At 44.0% G+C, this 14,328-nt stretch overlaps 1 long non-coding RNA gene across 1 annotated transcript; it reads left to right on the top strand.

Annotated features, from left to right (window-relative positions):
• The first annotated feature begins 585 nt into the window (after positions 1–585).
• Positions 586–8,703, top strand: LOC116362581 (uncharacterized). Its single transcript, XR_004207755.1, has 2 exons — positions 586–1,364; positions 6,859–8,703. It is a non-coding gene; the product is annotated as an uncharacterized LOC116362581 (long non-coding RNA).
• Positions 8,704–14,328: the final 5,625 nt, after the last annotated feature.

Consider the following 14,328-nt stretch of genomic DNA (forward strand, 5'->3'; position numbering starts at 1 on the left):
ACAAACGTTTGTAGTCTTAACGGTTTGTAGTCTTAACATCTGGGACACAATAACGTCGCAATTGCCAGAAAATTGCCTAACATTAGTTTTTATAATTCATCCAAGTGTTTCTTGCACAGAGGTTGAGATCCACTGTCCAACTTTCATCCCTCAAACTCTCCTGTTGGATTTATCTGTAGCTATTATGCACGTGCCATACGGGATTTATTTACAATCATAGCAGACAAACGAGTTAAATCGACATCCATTGATGGAAAATGATATGGCAAATTTAATGATGGCGAATTATAATTTCTCTTGCGACATTATTAAATTATTTTTAGTCACCTTTAGCTCGCAAGAATTATTGTTTCAATGGGAAACCGAATGTTGCTTCTTACATTGTTGCAAGTTAAGTTGATATTCCTACTTAAATCGTTAAATCGCTCGATAACGTCCTGGAAAAGGAGTATGACTAAATCTGGCAACTCCGATGTTGCTGCGAAATGTTTTTTTTAGAGGGTGCGTTCGTTTTCAGGCCTTCTGGGCGGGTTTGGAGTGGTCATTGTTATAGATAGAAATTGTATCTAGACCTGGCAACCACAACAGCAGCTAGTCAGCCACCATTGTTCAGACCTGGCAACCACAACAGCAGCTAGTCAGCCACCATTGTTCAGCAGCCTCGGTAGCTTGCTAACAAACATAGCAGAAACATTGGAGGCCTTTAGACACTATCTGTGATTATTACTCATTTTGTTTTCAACACACTTTCGTCGTATCTACCAGTTACCCCATTTAATAGCATATTTACGTTGTGGTTGTCAGTCAGCTAGCTGGATGGTTACATTACCACTAGGCTAGTCGCTAATGGTAACTAGCTAACGTTAGCTAGATAACATCTCCGACTATGAGCTCCCTAAACTACTCCTTCCCTTCTAAAGAAGAGGAGGTCGGATGGACGGAGACAGAAACTCCCGTGAAGGAGGAGGAGGCTGTTACAGTAAAACAAGAAGTAGAGGGTGAAGCTGGTACATTGAAAGAAGAAGAGAAAGAAGCTTTCGGAGTGAAAGAGGAGAATGATTATACCGTGAAAGAAGAGGAGGAAGAAAAACAAGACGATGCGTTGTTTGGAGTGAAAGAGGAGAATGATTATACCGTGAAAGAAGAGGAGGAAGAGAAACAAGACGATGCGTTTTTTGGAGTGAAAGAGGAGAAAGATTTTACCGTGAAAGAAGAGGTTGAAGAGAAACAAGACGATGGGTTGTTTGGAGTGAAAGAGGAGGCGGCGATGACAGTGAAGGTAGAGGAAGACGTTTTTAGAGTGAAAGAGGAGGAGATGACTGTCTCGTTGGAGGAAGAGGAGACTGGAGATATCATTAACACCAGTGAGTACTGTCTCAAACGGGTAAAAACGTTGAATGTGTGTGTGTATTTTTTTTTTAAGGGGGTATAGTACTGATATTGTACAGTTGAATATGTTGTTCTTCTGTACTTTAGGGATTGTTGAAGTTACAAATTGTGGAGACCACCAACAAAACGTAACAATGGATTAAATGCATTCTACTGTTCTTTCTTTGATAAAGGTAGAGAGCTGATTTAAATTCCTGCGCTCTGTATGAATATAATAGGTTCTCCATCAGTGGATGGAGTGGAGCATTAAATATAGAGTCCTGGGCAGAGTCTTGTCCATCAGTCGCTGTGGATGGAGTGGAACATTTAAATATAGAGTCCTGGACAGTCAATTCTGAATTCAACTAAGGATAACCATTGAAGGTGGCTTACCTCTTAGCCAGCTAAGTTTCTATGGCAACAAATCATTCAACTCAAATCTTCTCCCAGGCAGGTTAAGGGCCAATCAGGAGGCAGATTAACTCCATTTTGTCCTGACTCAAGTGTCTGAGCTGCGAGTTATGGTGTGGAACCATGTGTTAATAATGTATAGTAGTGATTCTACACCAGGATAGAAGCCATGTGTAGTAGTGATTCTACACCAGGATATAAGCCATCTGTAGTAGTGATTCCACACCAGGATAGAAGCCATGTGTAGAAGTGATTCCACACCAGGATAGAAGCCATGTGTAGTAGTGATTCCACACCAGGATAGAAGCCATGTGTAGTAGTGATTCCACACCAGGATAGAAGCCATGTGTAGTAGTGATTCCACACCAGGATAGAAGCCACGTGTAGTAGTGATTCCACACCAGGATAGAAGCCATGTGTAGTAGTGATTCCACACCAGGATAGAAGCCATGTGTAGTAGTGATTCTACACCAGGATAGAAGCCATGTGTAGTAGTGATAGTAGTGATTCTACACCAGGATAGAAGCCATGTGTAGTAGTGATTCCACATCAGGATAGAAGCCATGTGTAGTAGTGATAGTAGTGATTCCACACCAGGATAGAAGCCATGTGTAGTAGTGATTCTACACCAGGATAGAAGCCATGTGTAGTAGTGATTCCACACCAGAATAGAAGCCATGTGTAGTAGTGATTCCACACCAGGATAGAAGCCATGTATAGTAGTGATTCCACACCAGAATAGAAGCCATGTGTAGTAGTGATTCTACACCAGGATAGACGCCACGTGTAGTAGTGATTCCACACCAGGATAGAAGCCATGTGTAGTAGTGATTCTACACCAGGATAGAAGCCATGTGTAGTAGTGATTCTACACCAGGATAGAAGCCATGTGTAGTAGTGATTCTACACCAGGATAGAAGCCATGTGTAGTAGTGATTCTACACCAGGATAGCCCAACATGTTGGGGGGCATCTCAGATTGTATTGGTCATTCTCACATAAAAACGTAATTGGGAGGAAGGATGTATGTTTTTTTAAACATTTGTATCACAAACCGTTTTTGAGAAAATCAGGTTGAAAGTGGCCATTTTAGGCCCATTTTAGACCTCTACATGCCTCCTGTTAGACCCCATGACCTCTGACCCCTACATGATACAGCCATCATCTTGTCATTATACTGTCAGACCCCATGACCTCTGAACCCTACATGATACAGACATCTAGTCATTAAACTGTATGACCCTATGGCCTCTGAACCCATCATCTAGTCATTATACTGTCAGACCCCATAACCTCTGACCCCTACATGATACAGACAACATCTCGTCATTATTCTGTCAGACCCTATGACCTCTACGTGATACAGACATCATCTAGTCATTATACTGTCAGACCCCATGACCTCTGACCCCTACATGATGCAGACAAGACAACATCTAGGTGTCGTTATACTGTCAGTTTCAATTGATTCAACATTCAAATATTCATTTTATCTCAAAAGTTTGCCTTTTTAATTTGGTTCATTTGAAGGCATATTGTTTGTCAAAGTGTACTCCTCAATTAGGCCTACTTCACATGTCCAGAGTGGGCTCTCTTGTTCATTTTGAAGCTGTGCTTCATTTTATGAGCTTCACCAACACAGTGAATGTGAAAATGCATTTTTTTTAAAAGGGACCTCTCTCTGTTGGTGATTTGCTGAATGTGCAATCGTCAAGGAGGGATGTGATTGGTTAATGACCTACAATGTACATTTCTATGTATAAAATGGGAGATATCTTCAGAGAGAGCCCACTCTGGAAATGTGACGCGTTTAAAAGAAAACAAAATCTAAAAAGAAGCTATATCAAAAAGGGTCATTTCTTAAATTAAAAGCGGATTTTTCTGGTGTTTTTTGTTGTTGTTGTTGTTGTCTCATGTCCAACAATAAAACTTCTTTATATATATATATATAAATAAATATGAATTTTTTTCTTCACAGAAAACTTGTTGGGCCAAATAAAAACACCTGTGGGCCAAATTCAGTCCGCGGGCCGGAAGTTGGGGAACCCTGCTATAAGGAGTGTAAGACACCGAGATGTTGTCCGTATCATGAACGGTTCACAGATCATAGGGTCTTAATGGAAGCATGAATAGGTCTCCACATTACGTTTCTATGTGAGAATTACCAGAACAATCTGAGATACCCAACATATATTTCTGGGGTTTGCCCTCCCGCTAAGATGGCTTATTATTTATTATTTCACCTTTATTTAACCAGGTAGGCAAGTTGAGAACACCTTTATTTAACCAGGTAGGCTAGTTGAGAACACCTTTATTTAACCAGGTAGGCTAGTTGAGAACACCTTTATTTAACCAGGTAGGCTAGTTGAGAACACCTTTATTTAACCAGGTAGGCTAGTTGAGAACACCTTTATTTAACCAGGTAGGCTAGTTGAGAACACCTTTATTTAACCAGGTAGGCTAGTTGAGAACACCTTTATTTAACCAGGTAGGCTAGTTGAGAACACCTTTATTTAACCAGGTAGGCTAGTTGAGAACACCTTTATTTAACCAGGTAGGCTGGTTGAGAACACCTTTATTTAACCAGGTAGGCTAGTTGAGAACACCTTTATTTCACCAGGTAGGCTGGTTGAGAACACCTTTATTTAACCAGGTAGGCTAGTTGAGAACACCTTTATTTAACCAGGTAGGCTAGTTGAGAACACCTTTATTTAACCAGGTAGGCTAGTTGAGAACACCTTTATTTAACCAGGTAGGCTAGTTGAGAACACCTTTATTTAACCAGGTAGGCTAGTTGAGAACACCTTTATTTAACCAGGTAGGCTAGTTGAGAACACCTTTATTTAACCAGGTAGGCTAGTTGAGAACACCTTTATTTAACCAGGTAGGCAAGTTGAGAACACCTTTATTTAACCAGGTAGGCTAGTTGAGAACACCTTTATTTAACCAGGTAGGCTAGTTGAGAACACCTTTATTTAACCAGGTAGGCTAGTTGAGAACACCTTTATTTAACCAGGTAGGCTAGTTGAGAACACCTTTATTTAACCAGGTAGGCTAGTTGAGAACACCTTTATTTAACCAGGTAGGCTAGTTGAGAACACCTTTATTTAACCAGGTAGGCTAGTTGAGAACACCTTTATTTAACCAGGTAGGCAAGTTGAGAACACCTTTATTTAACCAGGTAGGCTAGTTGAGAACACCTTTATTTAACCAGGTAGGCTAGTTGAGAACACCTTTATTTAACCAGGTAGGCTAGTTGAGAACACCTTTATTTAACCAGGTAGGCTAGTTGAGAACACCTTTATTTAACCAGGTAGGCTAGTTGAGAACACCTTTATTTAACCAGGTAGGCAAGTTGAGAACACCTTTATTTAACCAGGTAGGCTAGTTGAGAACACCTTTATTTAACCAGGTAGGCTAGTTGAGAACAAGTTCTCATTTGCAACTGCGACCTGGCCAAGATAAAGCAAAGCAGTTTGACACAAACAACAACACAGAGTTACACATGGAGTAAACAATAAACAACTGCGACTTGGCCAAGATAAAGCATAGCAGTGTGAACAGACAACACAGAGTTACACATGGAGTAAACAATAAACAACTGCGACCTGGCCAAGGTAAAGCATAGCAGTGTGAACAGACAACACAGAGTTACACATGGAGTAAACAATAAACAACAGCGACCTGGCCAAGATAAAGCAAAGCAATTCGACACAAACAACAACACAGATTAACATCTTCCGCTTCATATGAACAGAGGCAGAGGACTGATGAAATGTTAGGGTTGCTTTGTCTTACCTTGCTTCATAGGGGCTGGGTTACCAGAGCAACAGCCAGGAAGAGAAGCGCTTCAAGGAAGTAGAGCCGGCAAATAAGCAGAGGGGGGAGGCGGGAGCTACGCCACGGGAGAGTCAGAGGGTAATCTGATGGGTATTCCAGAGAGATGTGTGGCCACGGGAGAGTCAGAGGGTAATCTGATGGGTTTTCCAGAGAGATGTGTGGCCACGGGAGAGTCAGAGGGTAATCTGATGGGTATTCCAGAGAGATGTATGGCGAGGGAGAGTCAGAGGGTAATCTGATGGGTATTCCAGAGAGATGTATGGCGAGGGAGAGTCAGAGGGTAATCTGATGGGTTTTCCAGAGAGATGTATGGCGAGGGAGAGTCAGAGTATGTATGGCGAGGGAAATCCCAAATAAACACATTCCCAAGGCAATAATCCAGAGCTGGGTCAGGGAACCAGGAGGCCAGCAATCAGAGGAAGAAGCTAAACAGGTGGATATTATCAAACCAGACTCAGACGTAGGAAAAACAGCCAATACGCAAGCTAGCTATCGCTATTAAACCAAGGTGGTAAAAGTCACAAAACTCCCTTAGCTCTAAAAGTAGACAAAAAACAAACAAGGAAAAACAAAAGAAGACAAATCAAAGCTAACGGGTAAACACTGTTAACTAAACAGGTACCAGGCAGTACGCGGCAGTCAAGCACGACGCCAGCAGATACTCTTGCCCAGATATGACATCGTATTTAATGACCTTTTGACCCAGACTTCGGTCACACAAATTGCAATATCTCCTCAACGGTAAGGCCTAAAGACGTGAAACAAAGTGCACTGTGCTTCTGAGAGGATGTTGTATCGGCTTTAAAAGTCATGTTTATTTTATCCACATAACATCCTACCATTACTACTGCCATCCTACCACTACCACCTACCATGACTACTGCCATCCTACCACTACCAAGACTGTTTCACAACCATAAATACTAACACCCTACCATGACTACTGCCATCCTACCACTACCAAGACTGTTTCACAACCATAAATACTAACACCCTACCATGACTACTGCCATCCTACCACTACCAAGACTGTTTCACAACCATAAATACTAACACCCTACCATGACTACTGCCATCCTACCACTACCAAGACTGTTTCACAACCATAAATACTAACACCCTACCATGACTACTGCCATCCTACCATGACCAAGACTGTTTCACAACCATAAATACTTTAAACACACATTTCTTCAGTAAATCTCATTTTCGAGTTAAATAATCTGTTTGTCTTTGGCAGGAGAGAGAACAGACTTTCATTCTGACAGTGGGAAGAGTCCTTCAGAGGAACCAGAGACATCCAACCCAGCAAGGCGACACTGCTGCTCCCAGTGTGGGAAGAGTTTAACTCAGTTAGGGAACTTGAAAATACATGAACGAATACACACAGGAGAAAAGCCTTACCAATGCTCCCATTGTGGGAAGAGTTTTACCCAGTACTTGAGAACTCATATGAGAATACACACAAGAGAGAAACCCTACCAATGCTCCCAATGTGGAAAGAGTTTGACCCAGTCAGGACACTTGAAAGAACATAAGAGAACACACACAGGGGAGAAGCCTTACCAATGCTCCCATTGTGGGAAGCGTTTTACCTTGTCAGGACACCTAAAAGTGCATGAAAGAACACACACAGGTGAGAAGCATTTAGCAAGACCACACCACTGTTCCCACTGTGGAAAGCATTTTACTCAGTTAGGGAACTTAAAAATACATGAACGAATACACACAGGAGAAAAGCCTTACCAATGCTCCCATTGTGGGAAGAGTTTTACCCAGTCAGGGTACTTGAGAACCCATACGAGGACACACACAAGAGAGAAACCCTACAAATGCTCCCAGTGTGGAAAGAGTTTTACCCAGTCAGGACACTTGAAAGAACATAAGAGAACACACACAGGGGAGAATCCTTACCAATGCTCCCAGTGTGGGAAACGTTTTACCCTGTCAAGTCACCTAAAAGTGCATGAAAGAACACACACAGGGGAGAAGCCTTACAAATGTGCCCAGTGTGGAAAGAGCTTTACCACATTAGTTCAATTGAAAGAACACAAAAGTAAACACACAGGGGAGAAGCCGTTCCACTGCTCTCAGTGTAGAACAAGTTTTACACAATCTGGAGGCCTAAAAATACACATGAGAATACACACAAAAGAGAAACCCTACCAGTGCTCCCAGTGTGGAAAGCGGTTTGCCCGGTCAGGGCACATGAAAGAACATAAGAGAACACACACCGGGGAGAAGCCTTACCAGTGCTCCCAGTGTGGGAAGAGTTTCACCCTGTCGGGGCACTTAAAAGTGCATGAAAGAACACACACAGGGGAGAAGCCCTACCAATGCTCTCTGTGTGGAAAATGTTATACCACATCACAGAATCTTAAAGTACATGAGAGAATACACACAAGATAGAATCTTTACCACTACTTCCAGTGTGGAAATTGATATTTCACATCACATGAAGAGGGAGTGGTTACAAAATTGATTGGACAACACCTAGTAAGAAATACTATAAATGTTAAAAATGTGAAATACTGTAGATATGTTATTTAAAAAATGCAACTCAAAGCTAGAAGCATCAGAGTGCCTAGAAAGGTAGTTCTAACCTTTAAATATGACTGGGCAAAGTCATTAGTACTACCCTTAAATATGACTGGGCAAAGTCATTAGTTATACCCTTAAATATGACTGGGCAAAGTCATTAGTTCTACCCTTAAATATGACTGGGCAAAGTCATTAGTTCTACCCTTATATATGACTGGGCAAAGTCATATTTAAGGTTTGATCTACCTTTCCAGGCACTCTGATGCTTCTAGCTTTGAGTTGATTTAAAAAATAAATAACATATCTACAGTATTTCACTTTTTAACGTGTATAGTATTTCTTACTAAATGTTGTCCAATCAATTGTGTAACCACTCCCTCTTCTAATTAGGGCCGATTGGAAAAAGCTGTTCAAAAGAGGACAGCGTATTAACATTTCTCTGTACTCCCTGACGAAAGCCGTGCAGCCGAAACGTGTGAAATATTTTTTTAAACTTTGTTTCCAATTGAACATGCCATACAAATAAAGCCATTTTAATTAATTATATGAAGAGTGCATTGGTCCTCCTTTCTTTTTAATGACCAATTTACCCCTTTCACCAAAGAGCACCTTCTATCTCCCACAATGTTGTGTTCCTTAGCAGTGCTTCCTTTCCTCCTCTTTTTTTTCTACAAGGAAATTAATCATTTGAAATTAATTCGTTAGGCCCTAATCTATGGATTTCACATGACTGGGAATGCAGATATGCATCTGTTGGTCACAGATTTTTTTTATATATATATTTTTTTGAAAAAACAATTTATTACTCACAATGCCATTCATTCATACAACTCAAAATCATAATTTTCTTTCAAACTCAAATAATGGCATTTTTAATTAACAAAGAACACACAAACCAAAACAAAAAACTCAGGGGAGCATCGTCCCTCCCCGTCATACCTAACCAATACCTTTCCCTATCTCCCCTTCCCTGATCTATCCCCTTACAACACTCAATCTAACACTCCCATCCCTAAACCCCCCCTTCCACCTCTCCCATGCCGCATGCTGCCCCCACTTCCTCTCCTCCCTCTTCATCCTCCCCCTTAAATCTCCTTCCACCCTCCTCACTATCCCTTCCACCCCCCAATCTCTCCATGTCTTGACCATGTTCTGCCTGGCTTCCCACATCCCCCTTTTAAAGAGACTCATGAGAAGCCAGAGCAGAAACCTATCCCTATCAGTCCCTCACGCTTTCCCTACACCTCTCTCTAACCTTGCCCACGTCAAAACAAAATCCCCTCTTACCTTACCTAACAACACCCGTGCCCTAGCCCATACTGCTCCGGCAAAGGCACAGTCCCAAAAGGCATGGCGCACAGTCTCCTCCCTGCCACAAGCGGATCTTGGACAGGTGGGGGATCGCGCCAAACTATGCCGGTACATGATGGAACGTACCGGCAAGCACTTGTGGAGGCTCAACCAATTCAGGTCCTTGAGCCTGTTGTCCAGGCCCTGCGCCTGCACTCCTTCCCAGACCACTGACGAGATGCCCGCTACAGGCGCAGGACTCCCTGCCTGCCTGACCTCCTCGTACAGGTGCCTGTGGTCTAAACCTACTCGGGCAACTTCATCCTCGGGGTGCGCACGCAGCCACTTGGCCGCATGGCCAAAGTGCCACGGCAGCTGTTCTGCCCGAGGACCCGTGTTAGACCACACCATTACGCTTCTCGCCTGATACGAGAAGAACACCCGCAGGAGGTAACCGGATGGGTGTATTACTGGCTGAGCAAGCTCCGTCAACAGAAAAGAAACAAAAATTGAGGGGGAGATGTGGTACCCCCCTACCTCCCTCCCCGATGGGACAGAGCATGCGCGCCCTGGCGACCCACTCGTACCAGGGCCCCCTCACAGAGAGATAACCCCCCGGGCACATCCGTCCTACCGCGCCATCTCCCGAAAAACTTAACGGAAGACTTTGCATGGTTCAGAACCGCCCCTGACGCTCGGGTGAAATCCCCAATGATGGCAAGGGACCTTGTCAGGCACGAGTCCTTGCATAGCAGCAAGGAAGTGTTGTCGGCGTACTGCGTCATCTTAACACGCAGCCCACCGCTTCGAGGGATCAACAAGCCCTCCACCCCTGTGTCTGCCCTAATGGCAGCCCCCAGAGGCTCCATGTACAGAACGAAGAGGAGAGCCGAGAGTGGGCATCCCTGCCTGACCCCAGACGAGAGGTCAAAAACGTCACCTAAGTGACTATTTACACTCGGCACCCCGAGTCCATCCTATGAACTTCTCCCCAAATCCTAATCTACCTAGCACCCTGAATAGAAAATATCTATTCACGCGATCAAATGCTTTCGCCTGATCTAGCGCTGCTACCATTAATGGCAGCCCTCTATCTTCAACCCAAGCGATGGAATCCCTGATCAACTGTAGGTTCCATCTAATAGAGCGTCCCTCTACCCCGCACGTCTGATCCTCGTGGACGACGTAGGGAAGGGCTGTGCGCAACCGATCCGCCAAGACCTTTGCAAGTACAGTGCCTTGCGAAAGTATTCGGCCCCCTTGAACTTTGCGACCTTTTGCCACATTTCAGGCTTCAAACATAAAGATATAAAACTGTATTTTTTTGTGAAGAATCAACAACAAGTGGGACACAATCATGAAGTGGAACGACATTTATTGGATATTTCAAACTTTTTTAACAAATCAAAAACTGAAAAATTGGGCGTGCAAAATTATTCAGCCCCTTTACTTTCAGTGCAGCAAACTCTCTCCAGAAGTTCAGTGAGGATCTCTGAATGATCCAATGTTGACCTAAATGACTAATGATGATAAATACAATCCACCTGTGTGTAATCAAGTCTCCGTATAAATGCACCTGCACTGTGATAGTCTCAGAGGTCCGTTAAAAGCGCAGAGAGCATCATGAAGAACAAGGAACACACCAGGCAGGTCCGAGATACTGTTGTGAAGAAGTTTAAAGCCGGATTTGGATACAAAAAGATTTCCAAGCTTTAAACATCCCAAGGAGCACTGTGCAAGCGATAATATTGAAATGGAAGGAGTATCAGACCACTGCAAATCTACCAAGACCTGGCCGTCCCTCTAAACTTTCAGCTCATACAAGGAGAAGACTGATCAGAGATGCAGCCAAGAGGCCCATGATCACTCTGGATGAACTGCAGAGATCTACAGCTGAGGTGGGAGACTCTGTCCATAGGACAACAATCAGTCGTATATTGCACAAATCTGGCCTTTATGGAAGAGTGGCAAGAAGAAAGCCATTTCTTAAAGATATCCATAAAAAGTGTCGTTTAAAGTTTGCCACAAGCCACCTGGGAGACACACCAAACATGTGGAAGAAGGTGCTCTGGTCAGATTAAACCAAAATTGAACTTTTTGGCAACAATGCAAAACGTTATGTTTGGCGTAAAAGCAACACAGCTCATCAACCCTGAACACACCATCCCCACTGTCAAACATGGTGGTGGCAGCATCATGGTTTGGGCCTGCTTTTCTTCAGCAGGGACAGGGAAGATGGTTAAAATTTATGGGAAGATGGATGGAGCCAAATACAGGACCATTCTGGAAGAAAACCTGATGGAGTCTGCAAAAGACCTGAGACTGGGACGGAGATTTGTCTTCCAACAAGACAATGATCCAAAACATAAAGCAAAATCTACAATGGAATGGTTCAAAAATAAACATATCCAGGTGTTAGAATGGCCAAGTCAAAGTCCAGACCTGAATCCAATCGAGAATCTGTGGAAAGAACTGAAAACTGCTCGAGCTGTTTTGCAAGGAGGAATGGGAAAAAATTTCAGTCTCTCGATGTGTAAAACTGAATGAGACATAACCCAAGCGACTTACAGCTGTAATCGCAGCAAAAGGTGGCGCTACAAAGTATTAACTTAAGGGGGCTGAATAATTTTGCACGCCCAATTTTTCAGTTTTTGATTTGTTAAAAAAGTTTGAAATATCCAATAAATGTCGTTCCACTTCATGATTGTGTCCCACTTGTTGTTGATTCTTCACAAAAAAATACAGTTTTATATCTTTATGTTTGATGCCTGAAATGTGGCAAAAGGTCGCAAAGTTCAAGGGGGCCGAATACTTTCGCAAGGCACTGTAGCTTGTAATCTACGCACAGCATGGTCAACGGCCGCCAGTTGCCAAGGTCAGTTGCTTCCCCCTGCTTATAAAGAAGTGACAGCACACCAACAGCCATTGATCCCCCCGGGACCCCCGTCTCAAGGATGGCCTTCAAGACTTCGAGGACCACTGGTCCATGTATACCCCAAAACTTGAGCTAAAACTCAGCCGGCAGCCCATCCATCCCAGGCACCTTCCCTTTTCCCATCCTCCTAAGAGCGCTCTCAACCTCTTCTAGTGAGATCTGGGCCTCCATCACGTCTCTAATGTCCTCCGGCAACAGCCGGGACAAGTGTTCTAAAAACACATTTCCCTGCTCTACATCTATTTCCCTTTCCTTAAATAAACCTCGGGAAATGATCAGTTGTCACCCTGACCATCTCCTCTGGTTTACTTACTACAGTCCCATTTTCTTCCCTAACGCCATGCATTACCTTCCTACTCTGTCTGGCCCTAACCGACTTAAAGAACATAGCGGAACAAGTCTCATTATGTTCTAGAAAGCCACTATGCGCACGCTCCAGGAATGCTCGAGCCTTCTGCTCCTGCAGCTCCCTGTGCTGCGCCTTTAGTGCAGCAGATCTCTCCCAGTCAATCGACCCTCCTAGGTTGCCTGCCTCGTACTCGAGTTCGATTAACCTTTGGATATGATCCACCTCCCTCCTTTCCTCCTCTTTTTTTTACAAGGAAATTAATCATTTGAAATGAATTAGTTATGCCCTAATCTATGGATTTCACATGACTGGGAATGCAGATATGCATCTGTTGGTCACAGATACCATAAAGAAGGAGTAGGGTTGTGGATCAGAAAACCAGTCAGTATCTGGTGTGACCACCATTTGCCTCATGCAGTGCAACACATCTCCTTCGCATGGAGTGCTGGATATTGGCGGGAACTGAAACACACTGTCGTACAAGTCGATCTAGAGCATCCCAAACATGCTCAATGGGTGACATGTCTGGTGAGTATGCAGGCTGTGGAAGAACTGGTACATTTTCAGCTTCCAGGAATTGTGTACAGATCTTTGCTGCATGGGGCTGTGCATTATCTTGTTGAAACATGAGGTGGCGGCTGAAACATGAGGTGGCAGGCTGAAACATGAGGTGGCGGCTGAAACACGAGGTGATGGCTGAAACACGAGGTGACGGCTGAAACACGAGGTGACGGCTGAAACACGAGGTGACGACTGAAACATGAGGTGGCGGCTGAAACATGAGGTGGCGGCTGAAAGATGAGGTGACGGCTGAAACATGAGGTGACGGCTGAAACATGAGGTGGAGGCTGAAACATGAGGTGGTGGCGGCTGAAACATGAGGTGACGGCTGCAACATGAGGTGGTTACTGAAACATGAGGTGGCGGCTGCAACATGAGGTGGTTACTGAATCATGAGGTGGCGACTGAAACATGAGGTGTCGGCTGAAACATGAGGTGGTTACTGAAACATGAGGTGGCGACTGAAACATGAGGTGACGACTGAAACATGAGGTGGCGACTGAAACATTTGGTGGCGGCTGAAACATGAGGTGATGGCTGAAACATGAGGTGGTTACTGAAACATGAGGTGACGGCTGAAACATGAGGTGACGGCTGAAACATGAGGTGGAGGCTGAAACATGAGGTGGTGGCGGCTGAAACATGAGGTGACGGCTGCAACATGAGGTGGTTACTGAAACATGAGGTGGCGGCTGCAACATGAGGTGGTTACTGAATCATGAGGTGGCGACTGAAACATGAGGTGTCGGCTGAAACATGAGGTGGTTACTGAAACATGAGGTGGCGACTGAAACATGAGGTGACGACTGAAACATGAGGTGGTTACTGAAACATGAGGTGGCGGCTGAAACATGAGGTGACGGCTGAAACATGAGGTGGCGACTGAAACATTTGGTGGCGGCTGAAACATGAGGTGATGGCTGAAACATGAGGTGGTTACTGAAACATGAGGTGACGGCTGAAACATGAGGTGGCGACTGAAACATGAGGTGGCAGGCTGAAACATGAGGTGGCGGCTGAAACACGAGGTGATG

This window comes from Oncorhynchus kisutch, unplaced genomic scaffold (assembly GCF_002021735.2).
Source record: "Oncorhynchus kisutch isolate 150728-3 unplaced genomic scaffold, Okis_V2 scaffold847, whole genome shotgun sequence".
NCBI classification, from domain to species: Eukaryota; Metazoa; Chordata; class Actinopteri; order Salmoniformes; family Salmonidae; genus Oncorhynchus; species Oncorhynchus kisutch.